The following is a 12,889-nucleotide window of genomic DNA, read 5'->3' as shown; positions in this document are numbered from 1 at the left end:
CCTACTCGAACATGTTTGCAAATGAAGCAAAAGTCACGAGGGAAGTTAAAAGCGAGGATCTAACAGACTCCAAAGATGATTTTGATACAAGGCTGATGGAAACAAACCGAAGCAAAAGTGTAGTAATGAGGATTGGACTAAGTGGAAAAGGCATCAATGTAATTATTATCTAGCAGGTAATAAGCTTCAGGATTCTGTGAATGAGAAGGATATATGAGTCAACATCGTCCCTTACCTGTCGCAAAGTCATATATCAGAAGAAAAGTGAAGGAGACGAACTGTTATCAACCATAAGAAAAGCTTTGAAGTATACGGTGAAGAAAAAATCTAGCAGGCTGTTCATATTGTACATAAGGCCAAAACAAGAATATGCTACTAAAGTTTGGTCACCGCATCCACAGAAGCACAAAGAGCTAACAGAGAACGTCGTGAGGAGGGCAACAAAGATGGTATCAGTATTAAGACAGTTAAGTTACAAGGAAAAACAAAAAATTTGAAGGGAGAAAGTAATCACAACGTGCAAGTCCTTCGAAAGATGAAAGGATAGAGCAACCAGAGGACATAACATGAAAGTAGGCAAGAAACGTTAAAAGATATGTCAAGAAGTACTTTTACAGTGCAAAATAGGTAGGTGAATGGAATACAATGACAGGTAACATGGATTAATCAGACAGCATACATGAATTTAGGAAGTTGTATGATAGTAGAGAATGTTCGAAGATGGAGACCTACGAGTGTAAAAACTCCCTTTCCGCACAGCAAAAGTAGGTGATTACAAATGGGTAATCATACACACACATAGACACACACACACATACACACACACACACACACACACACAAATACACACACACACACAAACACACACACACACACATGCTTACCGGATGTGGCCGGCTTCCTCAGCCGGCCACATCCACTAGTCAGAACCATAGGTCATAAAGTGTAGTGATGGTGCGTGTGCGTCTATGTGCGGAGAGTGAAAGGCAGGTGAGTAGTGAGTGGTGTATGTCTTTGCATCGTGGGTATGGAGTGCCTTGGCATACTTTGAAACAGTTTTTATGGTATTGCAGGGATGGACGTTGTCGAGAGCGGAGCGGTGGCGGTGAGGTGCGACTTGTGTCTGACTGGAGAGTATTGCTTCTGGTGTCTGGTGGGGTGAGGTATAAGGCTGAGTTAAGGAGGCGGTTGCTTAGCGCTTGACGGGGGTGTGGGATGGATCTGTGAGTTGAGGTTGCCAAGATGTGAGGCAGGGTAAGCTTTTCATTTCTACTTAGGGATTGGTAGTTAGTTAAGTTGTGGTTTGTGAGGAATGTGTTTAGTGTGTCCTGCATAGAAATAACTGTCGAGCAATACGAGATGTGATATGGACTGGGAAGAACTTTGTTTCAGTGTGTAAGTATTCAGTGTTTGTGTTTTAGCGATCAGTGATTCTACTAAGTGTACTTTTCGTGTAGTTTGCAGCTTTTGTTACATTTGCTTTTCAGAAGCTGGAAGACCATACAGGTGAGGCGTAGTTTAGAATGGAGTTAATGAATATATATATATATATATATATATATATATATATAGAGAGAGAGAGAGAGAGAGACTGAGTGTGAACGAATGAGGCCTTTGTTGTCTTTTCCTAGCGCTACCCCGCACACATGACGGGGGAGGGGGACGGTATTCCATGTGTGGCGAGGTGGCGATGGGAATGAATAAAGGCAGACAGTGTGAATTGTGTGCATGGGTATATATGTATGTGTCTGTGTGTGTATATATATGTGTACATTGAGATGTATAGGTATGTATATTTGCGTGTGTGGACGTGTGTGTATATACATGTGTATGGGGGTGGGTTTGGCCATTTCTTTCGTCTGTTTCCTTGCGCTACCTCGCAACGCGGGAGACAGCGACAAAGCAAAATAAATAAATGAATAAATATATATATATATATATATATATATATATATATATATATATATATATATATATATATATATATATATATATCAGAGAATAACATAAAGGCGCGAATATGTATGAGGTTAAAACCACACTCCTTGGATGATGATTTCTCATTGTTCCAGTACACTTTAAGCACGCCACAGACCTTTCTCAATCGGTATTAACAAAGGATGGAAGGGGAACAACACGCATACAAGTTCAGGTAACCTTTTCATACGACTTTATGTAACATTTGCTTCTGACTACAGGTACATAGAGATTTGAAATGCTACGTCACCCCACCCGCTGTGACCTGACCTTAAAAGCTAAGTATGATATCTTGTAACCACATTATTGCCCTCACTATATTTTCCAGACAATATATGGTTAAGATGCAAAGATCATGTATTTTCTGCTTCACTCATCGATAGATATTCTAATGAATTCTACTCGATGTTCCACGCCTCGTATTGCTCTATCAAATTCATGTTTGACTGGGAAAATGATGAAGAAGGGTCCCTATTTAGAGGTTATGATTATAAAGGATTATGATGATCTAACGGTAAATGTAAAAAGCGAGGAGGAAAGAAATTCCAACTGAAACATTTACTGCTTCTCAGTTCAATGATGTTCAAGGAAAGGATTCATTTGCGTCTTTGAATCTTCTTACTGACATACATAATTTGTCACCTTTTATACGTTAATGTGAAATTTAGAAAATAGGGACATTGTCTGAAGCGGTTTGATATATGTATACATATATATATATATATATATATATATATATATATATATATATATATATATATATATATATATATATATATATATATACGAACAAAGTGCATATGAATGCTAAAAGCAGAAGTAGATGCTTCATATAAATAAACGAATATCATAGTGGATATGGGGCACTATGGAACAAACTTAAAGATATCAAAGGCACCAATATATATGTACTACCTTGCAAAAAATGATCAGAAAATCTATATTATGATGAAGCGTGAAGAAAATTAAACAAAAAGTCCCTAAGCACAGGCGAAATTTTATAAGAGTTGCGAATAAGACAATGAATGTTTTTTGTTAGGATAGAGATTCTAATGGCATGACATTCTGCCAGAGCCGTCTTCTCGTCTTCAAAATCCAACACTCATATCAAGAGAGCATCAGTTAAATTTAATCTGTCAATCTTCATACACAGTTTTGATTCATCAGAGAGGCTGATATTTCATAACGTTATGACTCCTAAAATGGCTATGAAATGTGGATATTTACCAAGGAAAACGAGGGAATGGGATCACCATCCTTTCCCTACAAGGTCCTAACTTTTCAGGTGAGTTCATAATGGAGGAGTGACGTAACGTATCAAAGTCACTTGAAGGTAGATGCAGTGGTTACATGCAGTCACATGCAAAGGTTTCTTGAGCTTGCATGGGCGGTGTTGTTTGTCCTTGTCGTTGTTAGAACTAATGAAGATGGGTTGCTAACGGGATGAATATTTTTTGAAACAAAAACAGGCAAGCCCCTGTCAATGAGTGTGTAGTTGTAGGTGCCATAGAATGGTCTCTACGCTGCTCCCTACATCCATATCCACAACAGATCATGTCGATGTCTCTCAGTCTAATATTTTGAAATAAATTTAGGTATACGAAACAAAAATGTGGATTTTTTATTCTTTTGGCTAAAGAAAAGACCAACATAAGAATCAATCCAAGAGTGGAAGTGACGTATCCTCAATGAATCAATAGATCATATCCTCAGCCATTAACAGGGAATAGCAATGTTCTGTTTTGTCTTGTATATGTATTATATTTCTCATAGGACATATCAGCATATAGAAATTGACCCACAGAGTCGTTCACATCTTGCAGGGGTTTCCCCTGGCGTCAGCGCGTACTTGGAAGATTATAATCAAAGAGTGGATGATATTAGCACCAGTGTAATATCATCCCATATACTCTGCAGAAGGTGGAGAGATATACAAAAATTCCTGAAAATCTTGTATGTTGTGTCTGACACGCCGACTTTCATCACATTACTTTTCGATCCATATCACGCCAAGATTTTGTCAAGTATTCGGAAACTGTTGAGGTGAATATCAAGTTCACTTCAAGCATACTTAAGGCCATGAGATCATGTTTCCGTTTAATTAGATAACCTTAGAAAACAACCCAAAAAAAACTTGTTAAGCACGAGCTATTGGAAGACGCAAGATGGAACTTCACATACGTGAAGTCATGAAAGAAAGCTCCTTCTTTTCTTTTCTCTCTCTCTCTCTCTCTCTCTCTCTCTCTCTCTCTCTCTCTCTCTCTCTCTCTCTCTCTCTCTCTCTCTCTCCTCTGAAACAGATATCAGAAAACAGAGGCCATGAAGCAGGTTTCAGAGTTTAATGTTGGTAACACGAGATCCTCTGGCCAGATCCTGGACGGTGAAGCGTGTTCCTCGGCGTGAGATGACCAGCCAACGTTCAGACTCACACAAGAAAGAAGGTGGAAAAAAATGGAGAGAGAGAGAGAGAGAGAGAGAGAGAGAGAGAGAGAGAGAGAGAGAGAGAGAGAGAGAGAGAGAGAGGCTGTATATAATACAGCCAGCCTCTCCTCGCCGAAGAAAATGTCGATGACTCAGGAAGAAACAGTACACAGCGCAAGTTGGTTCGCCTCAAGGCTTGATACGTACGACGAAAATATCAAAGATGATAATGGATGTGTTGGAGAGCACAAGTTGTGACCTTATTTCACAGTAAAGCATGAAGGAACGACCGCTTATCGTCATCCAATATTAACAGAAAATTACTTATTGCATCAGTCTCAGATTATAATAGTGTTATACATTACAAAACCCACGTAATGTTTTTTTAAGTAAGTCTTTTTGAGAGACTATGAACGCTTTCTAGAAATCATGATGAGAAAAAGAAGAAACAATAGAATAGCAATAATAGTAATAATCATAATAATAATAATGATAATAATAAAAATAATAATGCTAATAAAAATGATGATAATAATGATAATGATAACAATAATAATAATGATAATAATAATAATAATAATAATAATAATAATAATAATAATAATAATAATAATAACAATAGTAGTCGTTGTAGTAGTAGTAATGATAATGATAATGATAATAATAATAATAATAATAATGATAATAATAATAATAATAATAATAATGATAATGATAATGATAGTAATAATAATAATAATAATAATAATAATAATAATAATAATAATCATAATAATAATAATAATAATAATAATAATAATAATAATAATAATAATAATAATAATAGTAATAATAACAATAATAATAATAATAATAATAACAATAATAATAATAATAATAAAATAATAATAATAATAATAATAATAATAATAATAATAATAATAATGATAATAACAATAATGACACAAGACAATGTAAAAGTGTGTCTTGCGCCAAAGTGAGGGTGGAGAGTACCTGCAGAATACCTCCATGATAAGCAACACTTTACAGAGGAACACGTCAGTTCCAGGAGACTAGGTTCACGAGGTAACTTCACGCTCCGGTTCTCGTGCACTTAACAAGTGGGAAGTTAGCACGAACACTGAACGATGGACGCGGAGATGAAAGCACAATTGGGTTAATACTCAGGGAAAAACAGTGGAGAGGCGGAAAAAAAAGTAGAAAAATAGAAAAATAGACTTTTAGAAATAGTCTGAGGGTTGACTGAGATATATATCTGTTAGTTTTATCGACACACATATTGATTTTAGAGATCGTCTGACCGTATATTATGAGGTACACACTAAGGAAAACTGCTATTTCACGCTGAAGAAGAAACGTGTTGTAAACCGAAAAGGACACAATAGAAATTTCATATATAATGGGAACAAAAGACAAATTACTCTTTGATTAGGACAAAAACCAGAATCCACGAGACAAAATCTTAAATCATTTTCTATTCATCGAAAACGAGAGAACCTTTAAACCTATTAGAATTAGCTGAAAAGATGAGTGCACTGTGTAAAGAGACGTCTAAGATATGGTAATGATACGAGAGAGAGTAGCTTCTAATGAAGACATAAGCTCGTAAGTATACTAGTCGTAGATCCCGATGATTAATCCTCTTTGGTTAACCGATGCTGAGTAAAGTCCATTCCTAAGTGACTCCACCAACACCTTGGTGAAAAGAGACCTGAGAATATCCAAGCACGACAATGTATAGCGATACTTCAAACAGAAGCGAAGACCTAAAATTCGAAATGGAATGCATTCTGAAAACGGAACTTAAAGGATCTGTGGGGGCTCATTTGACAGTCAACTCCGAACTTGAGATCTATAGAACAGGGCTTCTTAAACCTTAGGAAATCATTCGAGACTTCTGATTCAATGAGCTCGCGAGCAACGGATTTCTAGCCTGTGGCTTCTGGTCCAGGAAACTTTGCAACCGTTAAAACTGAGTCCCTAAGTAAACCACACATTTGGTAGTTTCCTATCGTGGAAGTTCCTAGTCCCGGACTAGTGGTGATCATAGTATTCTCACTGAGAAAGCCCTTGATCAAGGACAGTTTAGATTGTAGCAGATTTTAGACTCTATAACTTCACTAACTTCCCTTGAGCGATAGCGTTTGGAGGGTTGACCATTTTATGATGTCCATTTCTTTTTCTTTTCTAGTTGAACGCTATCTCCCGTCTTATCTTGTATCGTTAAGAGTCATCTTGATGAGGCAACATCATTTTGAGATCGGGTGACGCTTTACCATCGCTGCCCCCCCCCCCCCCCCCCCTTTCCCTTTTCTTTCTCTTGGAGTTTTTTTTCCCCCAGCAAGCATAACGTTACTACATGTCACCTGGGGGAATGATCGAAGTCTTTCATAGAAAAATCATTGAAAGTCCTTGTTCTCAGCTCAGCTCAAGACAACGGAGTAAAACATTTGCAGGTGCCATGGTGTTTATCTAAGGATTATAGATCATTGATGGTCGATCAGTTTGAACAAAGTACAAAGTATTCTACAAACTGTGACATACAACGCTCGGTGACTATGCTGACAAAAGTAATTTTATTTTTTTCCTTAGGTACATACTTGATTCCCAAACTCCCTTTTGTCGAAGTGACTGAAGTATCAATGTATGAGTTTGCCTATGCTTATAAGAGTAATCGAGTAAGCAAAAGTGTGAGAGAGAGAGAGAGAGAGAGAGAGAGAGAGAGAGGAGAGAGAGAGAGAGAGAGAGAGAGAGAGAGAGAGAGAGAGAGAGAGAGAGAGAGAGAGAGAGAGAGAGAGAGAAGGACGAAAAACAGAAAAGGACGAGAAAGGCAAGAACAAAACACTGAGAAGCAGTGTTCAAGTAAGAGGATTCAACAGGAGTATTAGAAGTCAGGAATGAACAAACCTGCTTGTGACCCGTTTACACAAATGGATGAAGGCAAACGAGGAAAGCCAATAAAAACAACAACGTAAGTGAAATCCCTTACATCAAGGCCATGGAAATAAGCACAGAGAGCAAAGGGTAAAACACAGACGGCATGGATGTTAAGTAACAACGAATATGTTCCCAGGATAGCGCGGGAGGACGACACATATGAGTGTATGGAGCAGGAGATATAGAGGGCGCGGGTTTGAATTCAGAAAGCGCAGTTGTAATGTAGAGAGTAAGGCTATAGGTAGGCGAATGAGGAGTCGAAATAGAAGACACAGTTTTTTCCATAGACATTAGGTTATGACATGGAAGAAATGTGGTTTAGATGATAAAAAAAAAGTAAGATAAACAGGAGGGCGCCTTGCGAGTATTACAAGGGCGCAGGGATCAGCATAATGACTTGGCAGTAAGTACGAGGTCGCTGGCATAGTAATGTATGAGCAAGGATGGGTTAGGGGACCGTAGAATAGGCATGAAGGACGCGGGTATAGCTACGAGGACTGAAAGGTTAACAGGACGCGTGTGATGACCTGGAGAGCGTGGCAGAGACGTGAAGCAAAGTTGTAAGCACATGTAAGACTGCGTGGAAACAAGGAAAGAATGTGGAGGCTAAAAAGAAACGCGTAATCATAAACAAAAGGAACCAACAGTACATAGAGAAGTACGGACAGGAACAGGAGAACTATAGGGTAAGCAGAATGATGCGGATGTAATGACAGAAGGCATGAAATAAGCAAGATTGTGCGGGTATGAGCAAGAAGAAACGGCGTTACAAAAGGTGGTGTGACTAAACAAGAGGGCTTGGGGCGACTAAAATGGTATGAGGGTAAACAAAAGGGCATGATAGGTTAGCAGGTATGAATATAGATAGCAGGGGGTAGGGGTGAATGGCAACGTGAGTGCCAAGAAGAGAGCTTGGGATAAGCTTGGGGTGGCACTGTTACAGACACGAGAACTCGAGGGTAAGGTGTAGAAATTGAATGAAGAATAGGTCTTGAGAGGTGATGACCAGATGGATGTGGGAAATATGCTGGACGGAATAAGGATAATGAGTAAGGTGCAGGGGTAAAGCAGATGAAAGTGAGGCAAAAATAACAGCGAAGGAGTACGCAGGTAAGTTCTGAGCAGAAGGGTGTTAAAACGTGAACAGGACAAATAGAGGAGCGCAAGACATGAACAGAGGGGAGATGGCGGAAGTAAGATGGGCTCGGAGTGGAGCAGAGGTTCCTAGATATATCAAGCGTCTAATTATTGAGCAGAAAGGCATGTTGTTAACTGGACACAGTGAGGAAAGAGGAGGTGGTAGTGTCTGTAACAGGGAATGAAGTTATCCAGGAGGGTATAGCGGTAAACAGAAGGGCGTGGGATAAACAGGAGGGCGTGGACAGCTGACGGAGGGAGTGGGAGATGTATGGCTGGAGAGAAAGTTGAGAGGCGCAGCGGCGGCGTGGCTAACCTGCAGCACGTCACGAACTGGTTCCCTTTGTTGCCCAGCAGGCCCAACCCTCCTCCTTACCTGATCTATCGCTCGTTACTATACCCTTATGTATGCATATGTACCATACTTTATCTTTCCGTATCTACTTACATGCTGATGTACTGTCCTTTATCTTTCTGTACCCTCTTGTGTGTTGTATCACCCTGTATTCTCTTGTGCTCTCGTATGATGCTGTGCCGGGCCTTTCTGTACCCTCTTGTGTGTTGTATCACCCTGTATTCTCTTGTGCTCTCGTATGATGCTGTGCCGGGCCTTTTTGTACTTTGTTGCGTGTTTTTGCAGCTCTCTGTACCTACTGTCGCCTCTCACAGCATGCTGTACTGCTCTGTATCTTGTAACTCCTTGGATGTCGTTTTACCTTCCTGTATCTTGCTGAAATCTCTATGTTATTTACAGTTATATTGTTGTGCCCTCTTGTATGTTGCTGTACAGTCTTGTATCTTGCTGTACTCGGTCGTATGTTCCTGTACCGTCCTGCATCTTGCGACCTACTTTTGTCGATGGCCCCTCTTGTATCATGTTGTACCATCCTGTATCTCACTGTACTATCTTGTATGTTTTGTGCTGCTCTGTATGTTGTTATTCCTTCTTGTGTCTTGATATGTCTTATTGTAGGCTGGTGAAGTCTTGTATCTCTTTGAAACCGCTTGCATGTCGTCGCATCAGCCTTCATCCTGCTGTATTCTCCCGTGTGTTGCTGTACCAACTGTATCTTGCTGTTGTTTCTGGCAAATTTGTGGCACGCCAATGTAGTGCTGTACCGTCTTGTATGTTGCTCAATAGTACATTACTGTATTCCCCTGCACTTCACTGAGCTATTTTGTATTTCCCTACGCCCTCTTTTTACGATGAGAAACCATCCGCTATCATGTCTCTTTCTCTTTGAACTGCTGTAGTCTTTGTACTGCTGTAAAGACGTCTTTGTAATGCGCAGTTTCACAATACAATGCTATAAAAGACATGTAATACACAACAGCTTCTGTTTCGTTACTGTACCGTCATATCATTTACTACATCCAAGTGTATGTGTTGCATTTCTGTGCCGTTGCTGTGTCGCACTGTGCGTAGTGCAACATCTTGTATGTTTCTGTAGCGGTCTATATCATACCACAGTATCTTGCATGTTTCTGTATCGCTCTGTGCTTTCATCGTCTCTTCGAATTCTGCCGGACCAGCTCGTTTCTAGCTGCATTTTACTGTAGTTTTCTTTTTTTTACTGTCCTGTATCTTGCTGTACTCTCCACGACTCGTAACGTCTTATTTACCAATTTTTAGTTATGTGTTTTGTCATATTGTTTCGTTCGCTGAGCTGTCTTTTTGCTTTTAGATGCAGTCGTATGTTTAAATGTATCATCTCGCAGTTCGCTCTAGATTCTTACATTCTGTGCTGATCGTGATTATGTTTTGCTACATCGTGTTATATTTCACTTTAAAGACTTCTCTGAGGCTGTAAGCTCTTGTATTACCTGAACTCTCTCTTATTTTGCAGCATGGTCATGAACTTTGCTGTCACTTTTTTGTTTTTTCTAAGAAGGCGATACACTTAAATATTGCAGAGTCGTCCTGTGATTGTACTGATATCAGTGTAATGTCTTGGACTTTCCTATATCTTAATTCTTCTCGTCACGCATAAACCGTCTGTAGTATATTGGATTTACTTGCACCTTCATGTATCCCCATTTTCTAAGAGTCCCGTACGGGGCAGTATTATTCTTGACATCATGTGTCTGATGATTCCACGCTTGTTTCACTCCTAAATACTGGGGCAGAAAATATTACCGATGGTTACGGGAAGAAAAAAAATATATTAAGAACGCGTAATTATGTAATTTGCTGCGTTAGCGGAAAATTAGATTTTCACCTTGCAAAGAGTGGACAATATAAATTAAATATATTCCCGTTTTCATCTAGCTTTACAATGCTTTATTGCGTTATATATGTACCTCAGCATATCATAGAGACATATTCCCTTGTTATTATATAGTCTTATAGATAATCGATAACCCACTTTCATACTCGCATACCTTTATCTACATCCTATATGGCATAAATGTATATCACTATCTCATAAGAGTGTTCTTTGATGAACGTATATGTGTGTGTTATTCTTATTTCACTGAACGTTATGATGAGCTTTCTCTACTCTTTCTCGTTGCTGCTGCGAGAGTGATGATGAGAGGTTGACGTGAAAGGTCAGGGTGGAGTCCCAGATGACTTTTAACCTCGGCAGAATATGCTTCAATGACCCACGTTCCTCAAGTGCTTATACCAGTATAACCCCTCACATGTGAGGATGAATTTCCTTTATGATTTTCAGATATTTAGCCACATGCTGCGCGCTTGTTATGATGTTCAACTTTCGCACTCTGAAGTCCAAGAGTTCCGACTTAAAAGATTCTATGATCCTTTTTCAGTGAACAATCGATAGATAGATAGATAGATAGATAGATAGATAGATAGATAAAAGATTCTATTATGGTTTTTGAGTGAACAATCGATAGACAGATAGATAGATAAATAGATAAAAGATTCTATAATGGCTTTTGACTGAACAATCAATAGATAGATAGATAGATAGAAAGATAGATCGATAGATAAATTTGTAGAGACTCGTCACTTATATCCTCAGTAGTGGTATGCTACAATGTGGGGTTAAGACTACAGGAACCCCTGCTCAGCAAAAATGATGAGCTGAAAACGTGTGTTTACGTACTTATTAATCCAGCCTGTGAGAATGGGAATGGAGTCAGAAACAACAGGTGAATACATGAACCACAAAAAGAAAAACACACACAAAAAAGGGAAAACATGAACACCTCCCCCCAAAAAAAAGCCCCCACAAAAACAACATAAGAGACGATAGGTATTTCATTTCAAATCCATGACTAACATTATGTGCGTCTCCTTAGTTACATGGATAGTATATATCATCATATGTCTTTTCTCTTTGGAACATCTATTCGTCCCACACTAATCTATGAGATTCTGATCCCTGCCACCGTCACCTATAGCCCAGCTGGGACCCAGTGTCACCTATAGCCAGTGATCTGTGGCTGTTTGTATTCCTTTGGTATAAGACACGAGACCCAACTATAAGTGACGAGGGCCGCCAGCACAGTGTTGGTCGTAAGACATCATGCCTGGAAACACGGTCACGGTCACTTGTCAATAACGTTCATTCACACCACCAGGCACACGATAAGAAGCATTCCTTGACATGGAGGAGTTAACAGTCATGTGAAATATTAAGAGCATCTCTCTCTCTCTCTCTCTCTCTCTCTCTCTCTCTCTCTCTCTCTCTCTCTCTCTCTCTCTCTCTCTCTCTCTCCGCCGAGACTGCTGGCTTGTATTTGCGCTGGAAGAATGTGAATCCTTCCTTGACGCTCTAACATAAATGTCGTTCTTTATGATCAAGTTGCTAATTGTAGCAGGCGACACATACGGCATTTATTTCTATATCATTAATGATTCCTTACTGATTACTTCTCGGCCTCTACCTCGCGACTCTATCATTCAGTTAATTACCCAGAAATAAAAACTATGATCCAGACTCACACTTTGAATATGAACCAAGATTACGTTTCAAATGTATTTATTTAGTTTTGGGCGTGGAAACAATCTTTTAAAATGAAAAATTCCACCACAGTTCCAAGACCATCGTTAATTGCTTACCAAATGGCGTCCTAGCTACGTCTCTTCGTTGTATATCAGCTGACTGTTCTATTTCTTTCTTAGTGTCCCCCCTGATGATGTGATTATCACACGAAAGTGCACTTGGGAACTTATCGTGTTTCATTTTCCCCGTGGACTCATAGGATATATATATATATATATATATATATGTATATATATATATATATATATATATATATATATATATATATATATATATACATATATATATGTATTTGAGAAGTGCTTATGTAATACCATACTCTGGTTCTCCTCGACTTTGACAGGAGCTTTCTTAACCCAGGACTTGCCAGCCTAGACCTTTTGATAAAGCCATTCCCATGCGTAACACTTCTTGGCCTCAGTCGAATTTCCATCCGCTAATGA

Source organism: Panulirus ornatus, chromosome 18 (assembly GCF_036320965.1).
Source record: "Panulirus ornatus isolate Po-2019 chromosome 18, ASM3632096v1, whole genome shotgun sequence".
Taxonomy (NCBI): Eukaryota; Metazoa; Arthropoda; class Malacostraca; order Decapoda; family Palinuridae; genus Panulirus; species Panulirus ornatus.
This window is presented reverse-complemented; position numbering follows the sequence as displayed.